This window comes from Talpa occidentalis, unplaced genomic scaffold (genome assembly GCF_014898055.3).
Source record: "Talpa occidentalis isolate TD23 unplaced genomic scaffold, MPIMG_talOcc4v2.1 talOcc4.8, whole genome shotgun sequence".
Classification (NCBI taxonomy): Eukaryota; Metazoa; Chordata; class Mammalia; order Eulipotyphla; family Talpidae; genus Talpa; species Talpa occidentalis.
Window position 1 is genome coordinate 54,291,008 of NW_023605194.1, and position 24,448 is coordinate 54,315,455.

The 24,448-nt window shown below is 43.0% G+C and overlaps 1 long non-coding RNA gene across 1 annotated transcript in view; it reads left to right on the top strand.

The window, feature by feature from the left end:
* LOC119233951 (uncharacterized) overlaps positions 1-24,448 on the top strand; it is a 94,394-nt gene that overhangs the window by 51,462 nt on the left and 18,484 nt on the right. The window contains exons 2-3 of the long non-coding RNA XR_005122505.2: positions 1,709-1,846; positions 2,874-2,971. This is a non-coding gene — a long non-coding RNA (uncharacterized LOC119233951). The remainder of the gene's footprint in view (positions 1-1,708; positions 1,847-2,873; positions 2,972-24,448) is intronic.

Here is a 24,448-nt window from a genome sequence, read left to right on the forward strand (position 1 = left end):
TGGGTTTTCTTTTTTTTTTTTTTAAGATTCATTTACTTATGCATTCAAAAACTGGGGTATAGGCCAGAGGTGTGGTGTTGAAAAGATTCACCAGAGAGAGAGAGTGGGGAAGAGAACAGGCAGATTGACTGAAATACTCTGCTGAGGGAAGCAGTGGGTGAGATAGGAAAGATCTGCTGTGCCTTGTGGGTAGCTCCCTGGCTGGAGTTCAAACTCAGGCTGGAGTGGCTGCAGATGGGTTCATAGTGTTGAGACTTAAACCCTCGTGCCATCAGGGAAGCCCAATTTTATGTGTTTTCTGATAAAAGGAAATTTAATTCTCAGTTGTCTTCTTGAATAACAGAGATGTGTTAGTGTGCCAAATATCTGATCACCCCATACCAGTGAGCAGTGGAGGCTTCCTGGATATGAGTGTGAGCTCAGCCACACAGAAAGCACTGGAAGCAGCCTTGAAGCTTCTTCTGAGGGGCTCCTGAAATGCATTCCTTTTTGTTAAGGTCAAAGCTTGCTTACTCTTTATGGAACTGACATTGCATGAACAAAAGGGCAGGGCAATCATATCCTGCGCAAGCAATTTCATACAGTTGTCATTAATATGGGGAAAGTAAATGTTGGGTTTCATGCTCCCCAGACTCTAAATAAAGGAAGTTATCTAGTCCTTGGAGAATAGAAACCTGTGCTTATTTAGCACTGAGAGCTTGGTAAAGGAAAGAGTTGTCTGCCTATTCTTAAAATCTTCCCACAAGGGTTATTTGCTATTCAAAAATCTGCACAGAAATGGTTATCTTTTGATAGAACAAGAACAAGAAAGATAAGAATACCTGTCTGTTTTTATTTTCCTTCTATAATGTGGTAGTGGACAAATAATTGCATGTGGACAGAATATGTCAAGTGTTTCCGCTGAAATTCAGTACACAAGAGGCAAGAGCTTTTCTTTGGGTTGCCACTTGAAGGAAAACTTTAAGAAAAAACAAATGGCAGAACAGCTTCTCCTTTTGACCTTGAGCATGGTTTCTTTGTTTCCCAATGCTACTCATTATTCAGGTGTTAGGTTAAAGAAGAATGCCCAAAGGCAAGATGCATAATGTGAAAAATTTAATGAGAGAAAATCTGAAATTCAGCAAAATTAAACAGGTTTATTTGCTGCAAGATTTTTCAGGGCCTATAGATGCTAATAATAATATTAAACACATTGAACCCTTACTATATGCTAAACGTTCTACAATAAGTATCCACCTGTTCTCAGGGGGAAGTGGGTGGGTTGAGCTGCATCTTCTAAACTTTGTTTCCCCACTGGGTGTCCCTTATGTCTGGCTCCCCAAGAATGCATGTGTTGTGTGACTAAATTCTCAACACCCAGCTTTGTACCCCCAGGAATCTGGTATGAACCACAGTTTCTGCCCTGCTGGCCACCACTCCCTCCACTCACCCTTTGTTCCCATGAGTTGAAATTCCTTCATGTCTTTTCTGTCATGCGGAGTAGGTGTTGGTCTCTGGCAATCATCCCATATTGCAGGATCCTCCAAGTTGAGAGCCTATCTGGACTTCTCAGTTCATTCTTCTCTGAGCAAAGAGGCGAATTTCCTCTGATGCCATCTTCCCAGCTGAGATAGAGATTTGGAAACATTGAAGTGGAGAGAAAAAGATGGTGGAGAATTGAATTGGGCACTGAAGAGCAGTTTATACATTTTTTTATTTTTCATCACAGGAGAATGGCATTCCAGTAATCCCAAAGACAGGGGAATCTATCCTGGTCTCAGGGAATGAGATATACTGTGTTTACGGTGAGGATTCATCATTTTAAAATATGTGACCTTTTCTCCTAGAGGATTTCATTGCCTATCTAGTAAGTTGAGTGTGTGTGGGGTTTTATTTAAGAGTATTTTGAATAAAGAAACAGAATAAATTCTCATACATACTATGCAAATAACAATTCTTATTTTTAGGGTTATTTTGCTTCATTGAATGTACTGCCTTGACCCCCTAATCAAGTCCTAAATTTGACTCTGAATACATTATATTAAAATTAACAGCTTGTGTGAATTATCTTCTTATACTAAAAGGTTATTATTTTAAAGAATATGAGTAGGAAAAATAGCTATAAAATATATTAAAAAATACTCATCCTTATTTTAAAAAAAGGATACAGAAATGAGAACATAAATTATCATTTTTCAGTACCTCACAACCCCCACAATGATTTTTCATTCTCCCTTATGCCAAGCCACACTCCATACATACTTTACAGTACAGCTCTTGGTAGACTGTATTTTCATATTGTTGTATAACAATAATGTATCATATTGGGCCTCCCCGGTGGCGCAGCGGTTGAGCGCTGGGTTGCGATGCTGCCCGCAGCCTCTGCGGCACTGGTTCGATCCCCGGCTGCTCCCCGGCCACCGGAGGAGGGTCCCATATGGCGCGCAGACCTCTCCTGCCGCCCGCTGCTCCCCTCAGCAGTGTACTTCGGTCCTTCTGCCTGCTCTGCTCCCCGCTCTGGCTCTGGTGAATTCTCTCACCCTCCCGTGCTTCTGACTGTACCCAGTGCATGTATAAACAAAAAACAAACAAACAAATAAATAAATAACATGCCTCTATAAAAAAAAAAAAAAAAACTTAAAAAAAAAAAAAAAACAATAATGTATCATATTATTATTTATTGCCCTCCCTCTGGGAGGATTATATGTCTTTACTGGTTACTAAGTGATTTGCTGTGCTTTTTCCAGTAGGAAAGTACTTTCTACCCCATTGGAGGCAGGCTTGACCATGTTACTTGCTTTGGCTAATAGAATACAGGTGGTAGTAAAATGTGTCATGACCCAACAAAAGGTTCATTGTGTAGTCTCATTATTGCTATTCCTTTCCTCTGCCAGAAGATTAAAATAAGGCCTTTAGCCTTGATTAAAGAAGTCATGGAGCAGAACTGAAGCAAACTCTGAAGTATCATATATGAATGAGGAAGACATGTTGGGTAAGCTGTTAATATTTTTGTCATTTGTTAACATTAGTGTTATAAACCAGCGCAAGCAGAAGTTCAGTATCTACTTCTTCCACAAAACCTTTAATGGTTGCCCTAATTTATGGCTTTTAAAAAACTTTTCCAGAGACTTTAAAGTTTATAATACAAGGCTTTAAAAGTGTACATTTTTTTCTAATATTGATTTCCAATTATATTTAATGTCATTGATTTTTCCAAACATATGTACTATAAATTCCTCAAAACTTCAACTCATATTTAATACTTTAAAATTATTTCTTCTGGTCCTGGTAACATAGTAGATACTGAATAAGTAACTGGTCTTTGGCTAACATATCTACAAATATTTATTGAGGACCTACAATAGTCAGGCACTGTTGCCTTATTGGTAAGAAAAAATTAAGGGATTTAATTTTTGTGCAAGTTGGCCAGGAATGTTTGTTTGTTCTCTTAAAAGGAGGTAGTTGGTTCCTGAAAGACTTGCTTGCTGGAAGATTAAGTCACAGAGGCCCTTTGAATGATTGACTTGTTCCACATGATTATTTACCTATTCATTTGAAGTTCAGAGTATGTGGTATGGTTTTTTACATGGTAAAGTAAAACTGATGTCCTCTCTTTCAATCTTGAAAGGGAGGGAGCTCCTTGAAGCTTGTAAAATGGCTTCTGGTGAGTTAATATAGGACACCCTTCTGGAATATTGTATGATTATGAGGGAGGACCATAGTGAGGGAGGAGGGGAACCACTGTCAACTCCTTGAAATAAGATTGAATGGTATTAATCTGAGAACAGTGGTTGTCTGGGATAAATATTTCATACAAGAGTAGGCAGAGCAATATAGCTGTAAATTTTCTATTTTTTTTCTGAATAGCTAGACAAGTGTTTGACATCTGTATTATTTTCTGTACTGTAATCTCATAATATTTTGATACTGAGATAATGTCATTGAATCATTGCACAGTTAACCTTGCGAGGTTTTTTGAAGCTAACAGGCCAAAGTAATGTGAATTGATAGGTGGCATTAGCCAAGGTTAAACAGTTATTACTATTAGGTGGTACATGGACCATTTTAATGTCTGGCAAGAGGATAAAATACTATTTTTCTAGAGGGAGTATAGATGGAGTGGGATAATCTTCTCCATTCTACAATGGACTGTGTACAAAAATTTGGAAAGCCCCATCATTTCTTTATGCTCCAACTTCTTTGTCATAATAGGGTCAGTACTATTCTAACGGGGAGGTTTTCACTCTTCACTTGAAATGTTTGGCAAAATTTGAGATTCTCCCTTTTTAAAAGTTATCAGGGGCTAAAATATTTCTGTTCCAACCATCTTTTTATTGATGAATAAGCTGTGTTCCAGTGTCATTAAGTAATTTGCTTGAATTCAGATTTGGTGTAAAAATTGTGATTATAACAATACCGTTAAAAACACATTTTAGGGCTCCCTGGTGGCACAGGCGGTTGAGCACAGTGCTGGGAAGCTGTCTGCAGCCTCTGCAGTGCCGGTTCAATCCCCACCAGCAGCGGAGATACCCACATGGAGCAGCAGACCTCTCCTGCCTCGCCCGCTGCTCCCCTCAGCAGTGTATTTTGGTCGGTCTGATTGTTCTATTCTGGGCTCTGTCTCGGGTGAATCCTCTCACCCTCCCACACATCTGTCCTGTACCCTGGCTCTTGTATAAAAATAAAATAAACCCTAAAAAACACCCCACATTTTAGGTGAAGAAAATTTGCAAAACACAGGATAAAATATCAGCTCTTCAGAAGGTTATCATTGAGACTGTAGAAAGGGACCAAAATCTGTTACTTATTTAGGAGAAGGGTGCTGTGATAGGGAAGTCAACACGTTTATAATCATTGACAAGGCTGGGAACAGAGAAACAGAACAGGGAGATGACGCAGTGTGTTAAATATAGCAAATGTGTCTTCCTTATATCATGGCTCAGTCCTTTGCACTAAACTACCCAAAATTTTGTGTCATTGTCTTGGGTGAATCTGAAGAACAGATGGTATCAGAATACACAAATATGGGAGGGAAGAACAAATATGTTTAGTGATATAACTAAGATTCAAAACCAATTATCCAAACATGAATTGAAGCCCAGAGCAGTAAGTGAAAGTGAGAATAGAGCTAAGAAAAATAAATAAAACAGTCTCAAAGAATTTTCATACGTCGAGGGCTTGACGGCAGTTCAAATGGTACATACTTGGATGTTTTGTTTGCCCTTAAACTCAATGTAGTCTAGTATTCTGTCAAAAAATTAAATGCAGTCCTAAGCTGTTTTCATAGAAGTGCTGTATTTTTGTTCATAAGATATAACGGTGTAGTAGTAATCACCAATGGTCAGGCCACTGCTAAGCTGTTTCATTCCTAAGCATGACTGTTGAAAGATAATAATGAAGAATTTAAGCAGTGGTTCCTTTCAGGTTGATCCCTTTGGGATTCCCTTTCTCGGACTTACTCCTTTCAAAACCATGTCCTTTCTCCTCATGATATTAATACAGTCACAGAAAAATCACATACAACTTCTCAGGCTTTGCAGGTGCAGGTTGAGAACATTTAATGTAGAGGTGACATACAGGAAGGCAATGAGAAAGATGAGGGCTGTGAAAACCATGCCATATAAAATCAGTTGAAGGAGTTATGGGTACTTAACTTGGGAAAAGAAAGGCCCCAGGGAAACATGAAGCAGACATTATCAGAGATCACCAATTTCCATTTCTCTTCTGAAAACATGGAGGTTTGCATTTTTCAGCTCCTTTGCTGCTAAGTGGTCATTGTGAGTAGTTCTGATCAATGAACTAGGAGAAGAAAGGATGTGAATCACTTCCAGGTTGCATTATTTTATTCCTGGTCTGAGACCCTGCAGTGTTGTTATCTCTATGTGGTGGTCGGATTGTGGATTGTATTTTCTGGAAGATGCAGCTAAAAGATGGTGACTCCTCTATCAGTCTAGGTCTGTGAGTAATAGTGTGAAGTAAACTTCCTGCTAGACTTGGTAACACTGATCAGCAGTTATTCTGGGGGTAGATGTGGGATGAAGTGTGTGTGTGTGTGTGTGTGTGTGTGTGTGTGTGTAGTGTCCTGAACTCTTCTATTGCTTCACTTAGGGTAGAAATTATATGCCCATAATGACATCATACACAATTCCCATGTGGAAAATAGCAATATATATTTTGCTCTATTCTTTTGCAGGAGTATAAAAGTATAGCACATACAAATTCTTAAAAAAAAAAAAAGGTTGGTTTTAAGCAGGAGGCTTATAGACAGTGTGTGTTTCTCTCAGTTTTTGCAGATGTGTGGTGAACAGACACATGAATTTTTAATTTTTTTTTTTTGTGGGATCCTCACCAGTGGCTGGGGATCGAACTGGCGCTGCAGAGGCTGCAGCCCTCAACCGCTGCGCCACCAGGGGAGGCCCAAATTTTTGATTTTTTAAAGACTGTTTAAAATCACTACCTGCTTCCCATGAGAAGGGAAAGTTGTTTGCTACAGATCATCTCATGCCCTGTGAATAGAATTTGTAGGGCAAGACCTTCATAAGCTCTAAGGCTATTCAACAATTAGCTGAGAGCCTCCTGAGGGCTAAGGGTATTCACTGATTACATTGAAGGGAGTTGGGGGCTAGGCTAAGCTCTAATCTCATGCTAAGAGCTCTGGGTGTTTTCTCCTAAATTCTCCGAGGCCCTTTAAGTTTTTCAGGCACTTTTCTTCATAACTCATTAACCTGGTCTCGGCATTTTTGTATAATGGGTATTCATAAATGTTTATGATGAATTCTACAACATTCTTTGTATTATTATTTTTTATAATACATGTAATACATTCTCTGTAAATTTCAGAGGCAACAAATATGCTCATGACTTGGTATATGAGAAGTTTGTAGATGATAGAATAATTCATGAAAGTGCCAGGGAATACCTGGTGAGCAGTCTTTATACAGAATGCAAGTCAGTACCAGGGCTAGCATCAGACATCTTTTTCTTGTCCAGACCACTAGACTAAGTTTCTTAATATTCAGGGGAGTGAATCCATGTGAGTCATCTGATTTAGTAGCACATCATCCTTGTCCCCTCTTCTTAACATGGGAACTCTTATATCCTCTTTTGCATGACCCTCTTGTGGCCTGTTTTATTTGAGTCTTAAAATGAATGTGGAGTGATATTCCCAAGAAAATGAATCTGGCATTACTATATGTTGGCCGTTTTCATTTATATGACAAGTAAAGAAAATGAGAATCAGTGCTTCATGAAACAGGTCCTGGCTGTTTGCTAGAGTCACAAATATCACTGATGCTGCAGCGATTCCTTTGCCCAGAAATGTGAAGTAATGGAATTCTAAAAAAATAGTTCTATCCAGAGGTCATCTGCTTGAATTTAAATCCTGTGTTGTTCAACTTTCAAAATAACCATGATAGAATCAGATGTGGTTACTTGCTGGTGAAAGAGTATACTTCTTTAGAGTAAATTATGATAAATCTTATTTGCATATATGTTGGATAATGTGGATTAAAAATTAGTAGAGAATGAATATTTGCATCAGAAAAAGTGAGACATGAACAACCTGGCTGTGAGAGGCATAGAATGTCTTTCTAAAAACAGTTAACTTACCATTTCTAGATGCGTGTGTGATCTTACTCAGTCTCTCTAGCCCTCAGTACTTTCATCTGTAAAATGGAAATAAGATTTTTACCTTTTATCATACTCTGATTTTCAAAATTAAATGAGAAAATACATGTAGAGTGAGTAAAAATTTGGTATGAAGCAAGTGATCAATACTAGCTCTTTTTTGTTCCTGTTATAAAATGCCTGTGTTGGTCTGCTTGGTGGGGAGCAGTGTGGTGGTAGATGTATATCGTCCAGACTGTGAGTCAGGAGGCCAGGTTTCCTGTCCTTGCTCTACCACTACTGCTGTGTGGCTGTCGGTAAATCACTATTCCTCTTTGAACTTAGGTCACACTTTGTTTGGTTTTGCTTTGGTATGAATAAATGGATATCTAGAATTCTATTATCTAATATTTTTTAGCTACAAAAACTTGATTTTGTGGAACCCAACATCATAATTGTGAAAATAACTTAGTGTATATTTCTTATTCATTTTAAATATTAGAATAACTATAATCTATGACACAGAACATATATTAGTTAAGTGATTCAGAGCTGTGCTTTTCATAATTTAATGTGCATTTGAACCAACTAGGGGGGTTCTGTGGAATTATTACAAAGCAGATTCTGATTCAGAAGGCCAGCATTCAATGGGGCCTGAGATTCTGTATTTCTGACAAAGATAAGGCCTGTGCAAAGATAAGGCCACTTTCCCTTTTCTCTCTGACCACCAAAATTTCAGCTGTGTGAATTTGAACATTAACGTGTTTGTGGTTAGAACCTTTTGAAAAAAAATGAAGGAATAATAAATGAAATAGTTCAATATGCTAGAAATATAATACCAATTCATCACATCTATTCAAAAAGTACAACAGCTGTTCTGGAAGACCTCCTTGACAGATGATGACATTTTGAGGACTAAAGTCAGGTAGCAGAGGCCTTCGTAGTGGAGCAAGGGATGAAGTCTCAGCACTATGAAGCTATCGGCAGCCATTGCAGCAGGAGTTCGATCCCCAGCCAGGGAGCTAACCCACATGGCGCAGCAAACCTCTCCTGCCTCGCCTGCTGCTCCCCTCCGCAGTATATTTCAGTAGATCTGCCTGTTCTGCTCCCCACTCTGTCTCTGGTAAATCCTTTCACCCCCTGCACCTCTGGCCTACACCCCAGTTCTTGTATGCATAAATAAATAAATCTTAAAAAAAATAAAGTCAGGTAGAGGATATCGGATAGAAGCCAGAATCAAGTTTCCCTTTTTCTCTCCTATGTGTCTGAAAAATCAAAATATCTATGTAATAGACAAGTGAAATTACCCTGAATATAAATGAATATCAAAAGATTGTACGACTGGAGCAGTTGAGCTGCCTTGATTTATTTCTCACTAAAAGTATTTCTTGCTGCTAGTTTAAACCCGGGCAAAGTTTTATGATCAGACATTGTCATAAAATTCACTTTTCAGTTAAGAACTGTGGATAATTTTGCCCTAGAAAGAATTTTACACAAAACTTATTTTCTTTAAACTGTCAGTGTGTGTGTCATGGAGAAGAAAAGGGCTTAGGGGATGAAATGAAATTAAACTTCTAATAACTCTCTGTCTCTCAGGTTTCAAGGGGGTAATCATGATCCAATGGGCAGAAAAAAGGATACCTCTCACAAAATACCAGATCATAGGAAGAGAAGGGTCCCTATATATTTCAGGTTAGGAATTTCCTTTTGAGTTTTAAAATCCTTTGATTTCTCAAAGTTCTTAATATCTTTGATGATGGGGCATGAAGAATGCATGTTGATGATTAGAAGTCAATTGTCTTTCGCTTCTTTTGGTAAGACTTTGAAGTCAGAGAGAGAGCGAGCAAGATAATAAAAACTAGTTTGGAGAAAGATGTTGGATTAGGTTCTCATACATGCTGCTTGCTGATGATTTATTGATTGAGAAACTCTATTTGAGTTCTCTACATTAGGCACATAAAACTTTCAAAGGAAAAGTTCAACAACAAGAATAAGTGGGGAATTTTGTTCTAATTCTAAATGTCCATGGCAATGGAACATGCATGGGGAGATGTCTGGGAAAGAAGTACTGAGCTAGAATAAGGGAATATATATGACTATACAAGTATATTTATAGAACATTTATATATTTATAAATGTGTACGTTTTATATTTATATAAAATTATATACTTTATAGACTGTATTTGTGCTCATATATTAATAACATATTTATATTTATAGAATATAAAGAGGCCCTCATAAAAAGTGAGTAATTCAAGTATTTTAGGATGTAACTTTATATATCTATAACTTTATATATATATGTATTTATTTATTTATACATGCTCTGGGTATAGTCAGAAGTGCAGGAGGGTGGGAGAATTCACCAGAGCCAGAGCGGGGAGCACAGCAGGCAGAAGGACTGAAGTACACTGCTGAGGGGAGCAGCAGGCGGCAGGAGAGGTCTGCGCGCCATGTGGGACCCTCCTCTGGTGGCCGGGGAGCAGCCGGGATCGAACTGGCGCTTCAGACGCCGCGGGCAGCTTCGCAACCCAGCGCTCAACAGCTGTGCCACCGGGGAGGCCCAATAACTTTATATTTTAAAAAACTCCCTCCTTGTAAATGCCTGGATATGAACAAGAGTTATTTTGTGACTCAAATACATACTTGCCAATGAGATTGAACATTGTAATACTTGCTTTCTTTAAAAAAGAAAGCATCTGAATATTAATATTTTCTTTTATGGAAATTGGTTACCTGTTACTTTTATGACAGTGATCTGAGTCCAAGTGTGACTCAGCAATTCCACTCCTAGGAATCTACCCAAAGGACACAAAAACATTAATTCTAAAGGATACCTGCAACTCTCTGTTTATTGCAGCACTATTTATAATAGATAAGACTTGGAAACAACCCAAGTGCCCAAATATAGATGACTGGGTCAAAAATATGTGGTACATATGCACAATGGAATACTATTCAGCAAAAAAAAAAAAAAAAAAAAGGATAATGTAATGCCATTCTCAACAAAATGGATGGAGCTAGATGGGATTATGCTCAGTGAAATAAATCAGAAGGAAAAAGAAAAATATTGGATGGTTTCACTTATAGGAGGAATATAGGGGAACCTAATAAAGCATCAGGCAAAAAAATAACAATTAAAAAAAAACACAACAAAACAAAACAAAAATAATTGGAGAACTATAAATCAGAGACATTCTGCAGGGGATGGGGAAAGAGAGGGATCAAAATGAGGGCCAGAAGAGCACAAGGGACTAAGGTGATGGTGCACGGGTGAATTGATGATGGAAATTCTATGGGGACTACACCTGATGTAAAATATATACAAATAAAGAAATTAATTTAAAAAAACACAACAAAATTGCCCCCAAAAAATCTTTGTTGGTTTGCCAACACTCCTAATCCTCCATATCTACCAGGTATTTTTTGATTTTTTTTAAATATGTGCATACAAGAACTGGGGTTTAGGCCACAGATGTGGAGGTGGGGGTTGAGAGGATTCACCATACACAGAGTGGGGAGCAGAACAGGCTGGTCTTCTGAAATACCCTGCTGAGGGGAGCTGTGGACAAGACAGTAGAGGTCTGCCTCACCATGTGGGTCAGTTCCCTGGCTGGGGATTGAACTCATGCTGCAGTGACTGCTGATAGTACTAATTTTAACCCCTGTGTCATCAGGGAGGCCCCTCTACTAGGTTGTTTTAGTTTTAAGTTTGCCTTGAAAATGCCATCAAACGTTGATATAAATTGAGATTTTTTTTTCCACCCCCACTAATCTGGAAAGGTGCAATGATTTGGTTAAATCCCTTCAGGAAGCTGGGCTGGTTGTGTCTGTGTGTGGCTTGGAGGTGTATGTCTACTTGAGGCAAAGTCAAGGGTCCCGTTACTTAATGGTGTGATGGTTACTCTGCAAGTCCACTTCAGCTGGGTCTGACCTCTCACCTGGCTACTGTCTTAGGCCTCTGCTAAGCTAGGGACATAAAAAATAGTCCTAGATCATCCCTGACCATAAAAGTCCAATTTGCCGACCTGTTTGGAAAGAGCAATTATTAAATTTCTATCCCCAGATGTGTGACTTGGTGGTTGCAGGGACTTTATTACGTCTTGCATCCTATGTTTATATTGGTTGACAAAGTAACCTGGAAACATATAGAGTATTGGGGTACTATTTAGTGGATAATTGATGAAAATGAGGAATGCATTCATATATTTTATATTAAGCCCCAAATAAATTTTTTTGGAAAGATTCATAGGGATGATAATCATGGAGTTTAAGGGTTTTCTTCTGTAACTTCTCATCTAGTCTTGGAATATGTTCTCTTATATTATTGTTGAGAGATCATGTGTGGTCATAAGTGAGAAGAGAGCAATCCCACTTTTACACACAGCTTATTGAGTATGATTATTTTATCATCTAACAAGTGACTTCTCTGTGTAAGATGCCATGTTAGGTACAGGTATGTCAAGATGACTCAAACTTGATTCCCATCCACGAAAGGTAACTTTTTGTTCTGTTTAGCACTTTAAAATTCTTCACAGATAACTCATAAAGTAGGTGTTCCCAAGTGTTTCCTTGTGATGTGCATATAAAATTATCCCAAATTATACATTAATAAGTTTCCAACTAGACTACTAGCCAGCACTGTTTATTTCTTGTTTCCCAGTTCACTTCTATTGGTTATAATTTCTGAAAAAGTCAAAGGTATTGTGGTGAGTCTTTTGTCCTAGAGGTTATCAGTTAGCAGCCTATAGCATCAACATGAGCAATAAATGTACTTTTTTTGGGCTTGCATGTGATTTTTAATACATCTGAACTAACATTAAAAAAAGACAAGTGCAGGTTTGGGGCACGTATAAAACAGACAGACCTCTTCTATCTATATTACACATAGAGTTACCATGGAAGCATACCTACCTCTCCCTGCTTCAGGCTAAGCAGTTGTCTTTTTAGTTGTGTTAACTGAAATATGTGGCAGTCCTTGGGAAAAGTTTCTCTAGATTGTTAAGGGATATTGTTTCAGAGAACATGCCCCCCTTTTCACTGTTAAGCTAATAATTCCTTGTGAATGTATGATCTATAGAAAAACCCCTGTGGTTTTACCTGCTAATTTTGTCTATCTCTTGAAGAATAGATTTTGGATGTCCTTCCCCACAAGAAGAAAATAAAAAAAATCCATAAAATTAGATTGTGTGAACGGTTCCACAACTGTGTAAATATACTATGTGAAGATACTCTAAGTGGAAGGACAGTAGAGTGTATGAATTATATTCACTAAACCTATTATAAATATACATTCCAGTTGCTTTCAAAAAATCTAAACTATCTGGCAGTCCTGCACCCACATTCCCACATGGCCGCCTTTAGCAGGAACTAGCTGCTTTGAGGTGCAGCATCAGTTTTCTCATGCAGCCCAACAAAAATACTTCTCTCTGGGATTCCCTTAGTGACCAGTGATTCTCAGTTCAAAGCAGTTTTGTCATGATCTTTGCAGCTAGGAAGAGAAGAGATACTGAGACATTAAAAGGCTCATGCAAAATGGGGTCTCTTGAGTCCTCTGGGAATGGTCAGGATCACTACATCCCCCAATGAAGAACAGTTCTCATAAATACATGAAACAATGGAGAGGCAGAGACTTTTCTTTCTCATTAGTTTATTGCCTCACAGTTCACTATACACAACTCATCACTCACAGAACGCCCCTGGCCACACAGCTCTAGCCATTCTGGATCCTTACCACATGTTGAATTGCAAATCGTGGGGCGGTCCATTGGGGCCTCATCTGTCAAACCTTACAACAATTCAACCCATTAGAGCAGTACTTTCAAAACTGTTCCCTTCCAAATTTTAAAATGTTGACAAGGAAAAAAATTGGGGGGAATGGGGAAGAGCTGGCTACAATATTCACCGTCCGTATTACTGATGCACACTGGTATATTAATAGCCTTCGGTAGACTTTTAGTCATTACTTAATTTTGTTATTTCCCAACTAAAATTGACCTGGAAAGTTTACCGAGGAATCTTAGCTCCCTTCTTGTTGGTTATACATCTAGTGTAAGACTGGGAGATCATCCTTGGGACATTGCCACAGAGTACTGTTTGGATGTTAATTAGCTATATGCTATTTTAATCATATTCATTGAGGATAGCCTGGTGATAAAGGAATGGATGGTACACTGAGAGATAAAAGGTCGGCCATCTGGGCCTCCCCTGGTGGCGCAGGCGGTTGAGTGCATGCTGTGAGGCTGTCTGCAGCCTCTGCAGCGCTGGTTCGATCCAGGCCAGCTGGCGAGAATCCCACATGATGAAGCAGACCTCTCCTGTCTTTCCCGCTGCTCCCCTCAGCAGTGTATTTCGTCAGTCTGCCTGTTCTGCAACCTGCTCTGTCTCTGGTGAATCCTCTCACCCTCCCACGCATCTGGCCTGTACCCCAGCTCTTGTATAAATAAATAAATAAACAAACAAACAAACAAATAAATAAATAAATAAATATTTTTTAAAAAGTCGGCCATTTATGGCATTTTGAAAAATTGGAATTACAGAGGAATAAAATCCCTTTTGAAGTAGGATTTCAACTCATCGTGGATAGAGGCACAGCCCAGACTGATCTGTAAATCCATCAGAGGGTATGTTAATTTTTCATGATGTCCAGAGTCTTTCTTTTGGTTTTTTTAAGCATAAAGAACATATCTCTCTCCCTGTAGTTCTCCTATAAGTGATCACATTCAGAATTTCTGTGCAGGGAACACTCAAGAGAAGTACTGCTTTGGGGAACTCAGTGTGAACCTGTCAGTTTGGGGAGAATGTAGGACAAAGATATAATGGGAAATGTAGATAGGGTAAGAGAGAATAGTTTTCATTATACTTCTGCAGCAGTTTTCATATGTATGTATTTTAATAACTCCTTGACTAAGAACAAAATATTTATTTTCCTTTGTGGAAAATTCAGAAAAGTATAAAGAAGAAAAAAAAATCTACCCAGTTATTACCACATATTAACTCTTCAATGTTTTTCCTTCTCTCTCTTTATTGAACAGCTTTTTTCACTTCATATTATGTTGTGGGCATTTCTCTGTCAATAAAATTGCTTTACAAACGTTATTTTAAATGGTGTTAAATAAATTATATAATAAACTATATTCCGTATTTTTAAAAATTGAAAAAAAATATTTGTTTTAACTTGAAAAAACTGAAGTAGCAGTGTAGAAGTTTCAGGAGTTAATCTTTGAGAATTAACATATGTCTGTATTATATTAGGGTCACCACTATAAGTCCAAATCTAGCCTTCACCATCCCATTGTCCTCCTTTTCCTGACATCTTTTGGATCTCCTATAATTTTTATACCTTCATTTAGATTATTAAATTAAAATATACATGTATATCTCAAGACATGAGCAGAAGAAATGTCAAAATAGATCAGATGAGATGACCTGAAAACAGCAGCGTAAAGTTTCCAGCAGAGCTAACAACAGAACTAAGGCCCATTGTCTGTGGCTGGTGCTCAGTCCCCACGTCCTTACCTCCAACCCCTGCTGCTGAGACCTATCTCAAAACTCAGAGACTGCCATTTGGGGACCGTTGAGCTGGTTGGTGATTTAGCTTGTAGTAAGGGGAGCAAAAGTGAGAAAATTGCTGTCAAAATGGAGTGCGTCCCTGGAGTGTTGCTTTCCCAGCTTTGAGCCTGAAGAGACTCCATGGAGGGCATAGGTAGGGAGGTCACACTGCTGGTCTCTCAGTGAGAAACGGAGAGGGGCAAAAATGACCCCAGAGCAATTACCACTCTTAATTGTCATAAAATGGACAGAATGCTTTTTACAGGGTATTCAACCACTGAAAACCATCCATTTAGTGTATAAATGAAACAGAAGATGGGCATCCCATTTCATAGGTAATCTGCACAAATTGTCTTCAGGAGGGTTAAGGATACCACTGGGCAATGGGAGGGAATAGGAGACTCACTGCCGACCAGCAGCGAGACAGACAAATTCACACCATAATAACATAATCCTTTTCCTTCCAAGGCTGTTATTCTGAGTCTTTCTCTCTTTCAAACCAATCACAACCTAGTGCTATGTGGTTTTCGAGGCCAAAAGAACACAGAATAAAATAATTAGTTTATTATTTTCTGTATCCATTTGTTTTTGCTTTCTTTAAGCAGGCAATAATACCTTTGCTTATAAAAGTGTAAGAACGTCTCTCCCATAGTGGCATATTTACCCTTTAGATAAATTAGAATATTTTGATAGTTGAATCATTTTCTCCTAGGTTAGGATATTAAAGTCACAGTTTTAAAAATTCTGTGTCTGAGAGAAAGAAGAAAAAAATATTTCCGCTATAATACAATTTGTATTTATGACGACCAGTATTCACACAGAAGAGCGACTTTATGTGGGATACTTGACATTGAATTAGTCCCTGTAAAACCTATCAAACAATCAGGTTGGCCTTAGCCTTAAGTCTTTGTGGGTTGTTCCCACAGTGAACCTGGGCTGAAGTGTTGCGGGAAGTTGCCTGTCTGAGACAGGGCTCTTTCAGATGCTGCTGATGTGAACTTAGGTGATTCCTTCCCCAAAGTCAGAGATACGGTACCCTCCAGGCCATCACACCGCACAGTCTCTGCTCTGCACACTCTCGTTGGTGGATTGTGATGCCTGTCATACTTGCCTGGCCTGTGTGGCAGTGTGGGCCCTGGCAAAGACTCTGAGAAATGCTCTCTCTCCTGTCCCTTATGAAGGGTTGCCCCAATGGGAAAACAATGAATCATCTTCATTTCATCATCAGTTATCAATAAGCACTTTTTCAGAGTATAATACTTAAAATGTCAAAGTGTAATACTTAAAATGTTAAAATTTTATTTCTCATACAGTTGTTAGGAAATGCCAATATTTATTTATGTGTTAACAAAGATACCAGCAGTATGACAGAATGGCTTCAAAAGAATAGGAGAAACAGGAGTTTTTTTTTTTTTTTTAGTTGGAAGAAATGAAAAAAATGTTGAGATAAGACAGACAAATTAGAAAAAAAACTAGCTCATGTCTTACAGAGGAATAAAACCATAGGTGATTTGTTTTTTTTCTTAAATATTTATTTAATTTTTTTCCAAGAGCTGGGGTACAGGCCAGATGCACGAGAGGATGAGAGAATTCACCAGAGACAGAGTGGGGAACAGACCAGGCAGGCTGACAAAATACATTGCTGAGGGGAGCAGCGGGCAAGACAGGCGAGGTCTGCTTCTCCATGTGGGATTCTCGCCGGCTGGCCGGGATCGAACTCTGGCTGCAGAGGCTGCAGACAGCTTCATGTGCAGTGCCTAACAGCCTGTGCCACCAGAGAGGCCCTATAGTTGGTTTTTAATGGTACTTAACAAAAATTGAAATTATTATACTGTGTTAGTTTCCTAGGGCTGCTATAACAAATTACTCCAAACGTGGCAGCTTAACGGGACATGTATATATTCTCTCACAGTTCTTAAAGTGAGAAGTCAGAAATCCCTGCTCCATCCAAGTCCCTGAGGAAATATCTTTTGCCTTTTCCTTGCTATCTTCTTTAACGTTTCTGCCAGAGTCCTTGGCAGTACTTGGTTTGTGGCTACAAAACTCCAGACTCTGTCCCTGTCTTCACATGAACTTTTCCTTCTTTGTATCCTTTCCTCTTCTTATAAGGGTATTTAGTCACTGGACTCAGGGCCCATCCTAAACTGATCTTGGGGTGGAGCATTTGGGGTACCCCAGACAAGGAACTCTGAAGAGCTAGGGCTGACACCTGCAGGACGCTTACCAGGATCCTCCGCAGGTAGCAGTCGTGTCTGCCTAACTTGTATTCTGCAGGGGAACAGGACCCGGAGCCTTGGGCCAGCTTTTGTCCTCCTAATAATGTTTCCTTCACTTTTGTCCATTAAAGTCTTCTAGGAAGGGTGAGTCCCTGGCATGGGGAGTGGATGCAGCACCCAGTTGTCTGAGATGCAGAGGCTCTGTCACCTCGTGGGTGTTCAGAACTAGCACATGACATGAACTGTCAACCCATCTGAAGCACAAAAGTGGGCCAGGCTAGAGTGCCCAGCCAGGGGCTGTCAACCCTGTTTCTTTGTTCCAGTTTGGAAAAGCCAGCACCTTCAGGCAGCTAGCTCTCCACCAGGCTCACGTGTGGCAGAGGGCTGGCTTCTGCTTCCTTACACTGCAGACATCGGTATAGCTGGTCTGTTGTCTGCACCTGCCTCCTCCCCCCAATGCAATGAGACTTTGGCGGGTGGGCTTGTGTCACCCTCTGGGTCATCTGTGCCTGACCAGGAAGGAGCTAGCCTTGTCCACTGCTGACGTGGCCTGCGCTTCATAGTGTTTCCACATCCTCAAGGGGGAGAGTGTTTACTGGGTTCATACCCTCCCTCAGCAGCGCTGGGTGTTTAGAGAGTGAACTGAGTCATGTCCTATCTCACCATCAGGCACAAGTCTTGGCATGCAGTAGGAGCTTAGCACCCATGTGTGGAAAAGCCGAGAAAGGGTCCCGGACAATGTGGCCCAGTGCACTGCCTGTCCCTTGGCCCCTGCTAGGCCACCAGAACTTGTGGCCATTCCCAAGTGAACCTTGAAGTCAGGCCCCTTACCCTCCTCATAGGCCTTTATTATCTCCAGCAGCTGGTTCTTTGTCCTTGAAGCCAGCATTTTGATAATTATGCCCTCTTTGTCTCCTAAGCTCTGTGGATATCTTCCGTGTGCTGAAAAGTCTTACCTGTGCCATTCAGCTCCCTCCACACCCTCTTTATCAAGAGGCCTGAGCCACAGGAAGAACTGGCACTGCTCAGCTCCACCCTGCTGGGACCTCTGCTGAGGAGGTGACCGGGCAATCCCACTGTGGGCAAGTGGTGTGATGGGAAACCTCCATCTCAGCTCTGCCCTCCACAGCGGGCTTCTCTATGGGTCACTCCACTGCAGGGATCCCAGAGCTCCCTGGGCCAGGCTTTCCTGGGAAAGGAGTCGGGTCCTCATAACATGTGGCCCTGCCCACCCCACCTGCTCTGTTACTTTCATGGCCTCACATAGCTCTTTGGCTTCGTATCTATATGGCAGGCACATGAGGACCTTGATGAGTCTCTCAAATTTGCCACTAATTCGAGAGACTCATCAAGGTCCTCATGTGCCCGCCATATAGATACGAAGCCACGGAGTGGCCACACAAGGGCCAGGTTTCTGAACCCTCAGTTCTGACCTTCCCCCATCACCACCCACTCAAAGACTGTTCCTTAGCTACTTATGAGTGACATGACTAGCTCCAGGATGAGGACTGTGTGTCTAGGCCAGACAGGAACAGTGCCTCCGTCTCCAGGTGTGGGAGAGTGAAGGTGGTTCCAGGTCTGAGATCAGGATGAGCAAAGCACAGAGGCAGGGACAAGCCCCATGCGTGGGGCGGTGAGTGAAGGTGAAGGAGCACAGTGAGAAAGTGGGCAGGGAGGATGGTCAGGTGACAGAAGACCCGCTGGTTGTGGGCAGCAGCTGTAAGTAAGTTTTATAGCAAAGACACAAGGCAGGCTTTTAATTTTGGATTTGAGATAAACCACACATCATTTTTTTAGTGTAAGTATGTCCCATAAGGCCACATTTCCAGTGGGCTGGCCACTAGAAAAGACCCTCCCCTAGAGTCGCCTCCTACGATATCTCTGGCAGCAGCAGTTCCCCGGGCCCAGCATACCTGCCGCCCTAAACTCCAGTACCCCAGTGCCCCTTTACCTTGCTGAACTGAGCCTTGAAATACTTGGCAACCTGCTGTCGCTGCTCTTTGCTTCTCCACGTGAGCACTGTCATGGCCTGCTCGTTGTTCCCTAGGGGTGCACAGTGTGAGTAGCCCTGCTGCCCTGGGGTTTGAGAGAGGTGCTGGAGAAGCCTGGAGAGGAGGGAGGGCAGCTGCTTTTTAGCTCTGTCGTGGGACCCACCACCCACACAGTGCCAAAACCTCATGATTTTTACCATGTAGACAAGACACCTAGACAGAAAATGCATCCTTTCACACCCACCTCCTGCCACTAACGTTGAGGCATAGCACAGTCGAAACTCAAGTGCTGGAACATGAGGACCCGCTGGTTGTCTGGTCTGCTCTGGACAAGGCTGGAGCCTTTGCAGTGGGAGAGTGGGACCCCTGCCTTGCACTGGTTTGTGTGGGTGGTGGCGGGGGAAGGTCAGCACTGAGGGGCCAGAAAACTGGGTTTGAGTTCCCGCCCAGCAGCCTAACCTCCCCGTCTCTGCTTTCTCCTCTGAGAAGTGGAGATAATAATAAAGCTTGGCTGGGAAGGAAGTAGAGCAAATGAACATGCTTTCTAGACTCTTCCAGAATGGTGTTTCTAGTTATGGCACCGGTTGGCCAGTCTAAGCCAGCTAGGGAGTAAATCCCTCCCGGGGTAACAGTGGGAGTTCTTTCTGAGTCAGCTATCCAAATCCCAAGGACTCAGGTCAGTCCTGTCCTGCTCAGAACAAGGGAATTCAGGAACTGGAGACAGAAAGGAGGGGCCACCAAAGTGGAAAAGGGGAAAACTCACAGAAACTCTGTACTGGTGCCCCCTGAGAACAGTTCAGTCCCTCGAAAATTCCATCTCCTCTGTACCACATGCTATCCCAACATCATCCCAGCCCAAATTCACAGTGGCATGGAGAGCCCCGAGTTCTTGGGGATGAATTTTAAGTGCCAAAGCCCATCCTGAGCAGGGTGAAGATGCCTGCCCAGGGTGCTGCACACACAGCAGATGCCCCAGCCCCCCTCCTATTACTCAGGGAAAGCGTGTGTGCCCCCTCCCCAGTCTTGGAGGGTAAGTGTAGACCAGTGCTGGAGAAGGTGGGATCTGAGTGATTCTCTGCATGCTGGGTAGTTGGTCTCCGAAAGTTATGGGGAGACCCTGGCCCATGGCTGTCCCTGGCTTCCCCTCTCCACATGTGAGCAGCAGGGCCTAAAGCTTCAGAGTCACAGCGTTGTCAGGGCAAGATGTGGGTGCCTATTCCCCCCAATGCCCTTCATGGCTTTGTAGAGGGTCTCAGCCTCGGGTCTGGGCTGAATTGGGGGCTGCCCTCACTGACACACCCTTTTGTTGAATCTGCAAGAGAACCCAGACCTGCTGCGAGCAGGAAGTGGGGAAGGCAGTGCAGGCTCCCAGCCCAGCTTGCAGCCCTCCCGGGCAGGATGGACACCATGTGAGTCCTACAGGCTAGAGGCTGAGCCTCCAGTCTCTCCTGGTGCTGCCTGGTTTGGCTACCCCTGCCGGTCCACCTTGGGTGAGGGGAGGGCCAAGAAGTCCTTCCTGGTCCAGAGCCACATCCTCTGGCTATGACAGTTTCCAGCAGACATGTGCTAAGAAGAGGTGCCTTTGTCCCCTCATCTCCAAGTTGCCATGTGACCTTCATGTCAGAGTCTCTGAGGTCCCATGTGCCCATGAGCTGCCTTGGCCAGGAGGAGGCCTGTCCTGCCAGCTCAGCCCTCAGGCTGGAAGGAGGTGACTCCTGAGGAGGTTGTGACAGGGCTGAACTGAAAGACGGAACCTCAGAGCCATACCTGGGGAGTCAGGATTTTGGGCAAAGACCGCAGAGACAGATGATGCTGTGCTCCTTCCTGAGCCACCAGGCTCACTGTGGGAGGTAAGGAGGGGAGAGTTCCGTGTCTGGACGGCACCTCCCGTGCAGGAAACAAAGAGGAGGGTAGAACTAGGGGGACGTCCTGGGAAGGGGCCTGCACAAGAAAGGACCAGAAGGTCCTTGGGGGCTTGGGGTGCTGAAGACACCCATCAGAGTTCAACAACTGTTTATTGGGGGTCAGGGTAACACAAAACCCTGTCTGTGCACCCATCCCTGGTTGTCCTCAGTGAATCCTGTCTGTGCTATAGTTTTTCCTCCCTCAACCTTCTTGTGAGGAGATTTTTTTGTGAGGAGATTCCTGAGACTGGGGAGATGTCCTTGGGCTGGTGGGAGCTTGGCAGAAGTAGGGGGCACTGCAGTCTGTGAGGGAAAGTGGGAATGGCCAGCATCCCATGGGAGAGGGCTTCTGTGGGGTTGGGTAGGCCTGTGGTGGCACTGAGTCCCATAGAGGGCTTGACCTGGGGCCAGTCACTGGGAGGTGTTAGCTGTGCAGGGCATCTGCTTGCTAAGTGAGGAAGGTGAGGGCACTCGAGAGACTGCCGGCCTGGCTGGGAGGAGTTGTTGGTCTCCTTCTGGCTCTCTGGAACCACGTCTCCTCTACAGAGAGGCACCTTGGTTAATAGAGTGGCGTCAGTCAGAGCTGCGGAGCTTGCAGGAAGAAGCCACAAAAGTCTCCTTGTCCCTGCCCCTGCCCTGGGGTGTGGACTCTGGATCAGGCCGGGTCTATCCTGGCCAGGGTCACGTGAGGGGAGGCTGCAGTCCAGGTCATGGCCAGTTTCCTCCAGCACCTTGGGTAGGAAACGACAACCTACCCAAAGCCACAAGGATAATGAGCAAGTGAGGGTTGCAGGGAGCTGAAAAGCCTGCCTTGAGAGCATGTGAATGAGGTTCCGAAGGTGGGCAAGGTTTGAGCTAGAGCTGCCCTCTTCCTGCCCTCTTTCCCTTGTAAGTGGTTGGTTCCTTTCTTATCACCTGTCAAAATGTCAAGGATCAGGAGCCCATGTTGTTGGATGGTTTGTCCTGTGGATATTGAGGTTCCCTGGGGAATAGTAGTCCCTGCACTAGTGAAGCAGGAAGTTGCTTAGTCTGCCTCTTGGGGGAGTCTGCTCCCTAGATTCTGCTGCTTGCTGGAGCAGAGAAGTTGCTGGGTGTACTGCACTGCTTGTCCTTAGTGGTAGCCATGGCTACCTTGACCCCCTTCCCAAACAATAAAGAATGCTTATGCAATGATGGCTGGGGTGACAAGTTTCCTCATACAAACTGTATAAAACTTTACCATTCCTGCAATTTGGGGCTCAGTGTTTTGGGAGCCATCCCACTGAGCATGTTGGTATGACAAATCTCTCTTACCTCTCTGAGTGCCATCTGATTCCTCTGGGAAATTGCCATAACATGGAGGGGGCCAGTGTCAGCAGGTGCCTAAGGTAGCAGAGAATGAGGAGGGCATGGCTGATTGTGGGGAGAAGGGCAGTGGAGTGGCAGGTGTCCTCCATGGCTCCCTGACAGCTGTAGACCCATATACATGGGCAGGGTGGGGCACTGGCAGAGGGCGGGGTGGAGGCAGTCTTCTAACACTGAACTGGGTGCCCCATCTGTGGGTCTTCTGCTCATAACACGAGCTTAGGTGGGGGACTGTGAGTTGCAAAAACATATGCTGGGTTCCTCACCCTGACCCCCCAACTCTCCAACTACTCTGTCATGTTTCCAGGTTTCAAAGGAACATCTCCAGGGTTCAGAAAGGGGAAAAAAGTAGCTGCCAGCGCTGACAGCCTGACGACGCAATGTGATATGTGATGGGCGTGCTGTCAACTAAAGGATGAAACGGAAATCTGTCATATTTGGTCCATGACTCTATAAACACTGATGTTTTAAAATGGAACTTTAAATTGGGCCAGTGAGCAAAGTGAGTTCTGAGTGCCATCTGCTGGAACAATTGACTCCTTTGTGATGTAAAACATACCAAACTTTGGCTAAGGCCTCCAATTATGAAGGGTGTCAGGAGGCTACTAGGGAGTCGCTGCTGGTTCTCGCTATGCACCTGCCTTGGCTTAGGGAAGGAGACTCTGAATGGGGTCAAATTGAAAGTGCTGAGCTCTCCCTCTGCCCACAGGAAATCAGCAGCCTTTATGTGGCCTCCATTTTAAGTTGGATTATTTCTCTGAAGTGCTTTGTACCTGGCATTTGAAAGAGTTGGGAAGACAGATGTGCTGGCAGGAAGGGAGTAGGCCATGAGGGGGCAGATGCGCACACTCTCTCTCCTGTGCTGGCTGTGGGTGAGACCCACCTGTGACCTGTCAGAGGGGTCGGGGAAGGGTCCACAAGAAGCAGCAATTCCAGGTATAAATGCTTTCAGGGTTTAAAGTCATGTGATGCGGTATCTATGCAAATATTCCCACATACACTTACACACACTGTGGCAGAAAATTCTTTTTTTTTCCAATATGGGACAAGTTAGTCATCGCTATCCATCCACTAAGTCAATACAGATTAAAACCCAAACCTGACATAGTTTTACCTTGTTGCCTGAAAGAAATTCAAGTAAAGACATAAATACAGCTTTCAAGGATATTGGGGTGAAGGCAGACAGCAGTTTCATTTACTATCAGCATGCCTCAGCGACAGCTGGTTGTGGTTCACTTTGGGGACCCACCCTCCAGTGCTCATGGATTCCTCATCGGGTCCCTTGGGTGGTGTGACTGGCATGCGGGGAGTCCCCAGACACTGTGCTAAATCACTTGGGAAACATGGTGGCAAGCGAGGGAGATTCACCTTCTCTTAGGGACACGGAGAGAATCCTTTGAAGTCCCTCTGGGCTGAGGGGCAGTTTGGGGTATTTGGAAAGAGAAGTTGCTCTTTTACTTGGTGAACTTGAGGGGGTCTTGTCTCTTTCTTAATATTTGGGAAGTGGTCATCAAAAAAACGAAAACAAGAAATGGAGTGAGAGAGGGGAGACAGTCAAGTACTTTGCTCTGCATTACATTCGGGAGGAGACAGGATTTTATTTGTTGTCCAAAGACATCAGGGCTTTTTCCAAAGAGCAGAGTTCAGGGCAAACCCAATGTGGCACAACCTTTGTTGTCAGAGTTAGGCCGGGCTGTGGGAAGGGGGACTTGGGCTTGTGCACAGCACAGGACGCCTGGGTGCTCTGTCCTGGTGTGCACAGTGTGGCTGCGTCCCATAGAGCAGAGCAGGGCTCACCAGGGAACCCCTTTTCCTGCTGATCAGGAACATCTTACTCCTTGGACTGTAAAGCAAGAC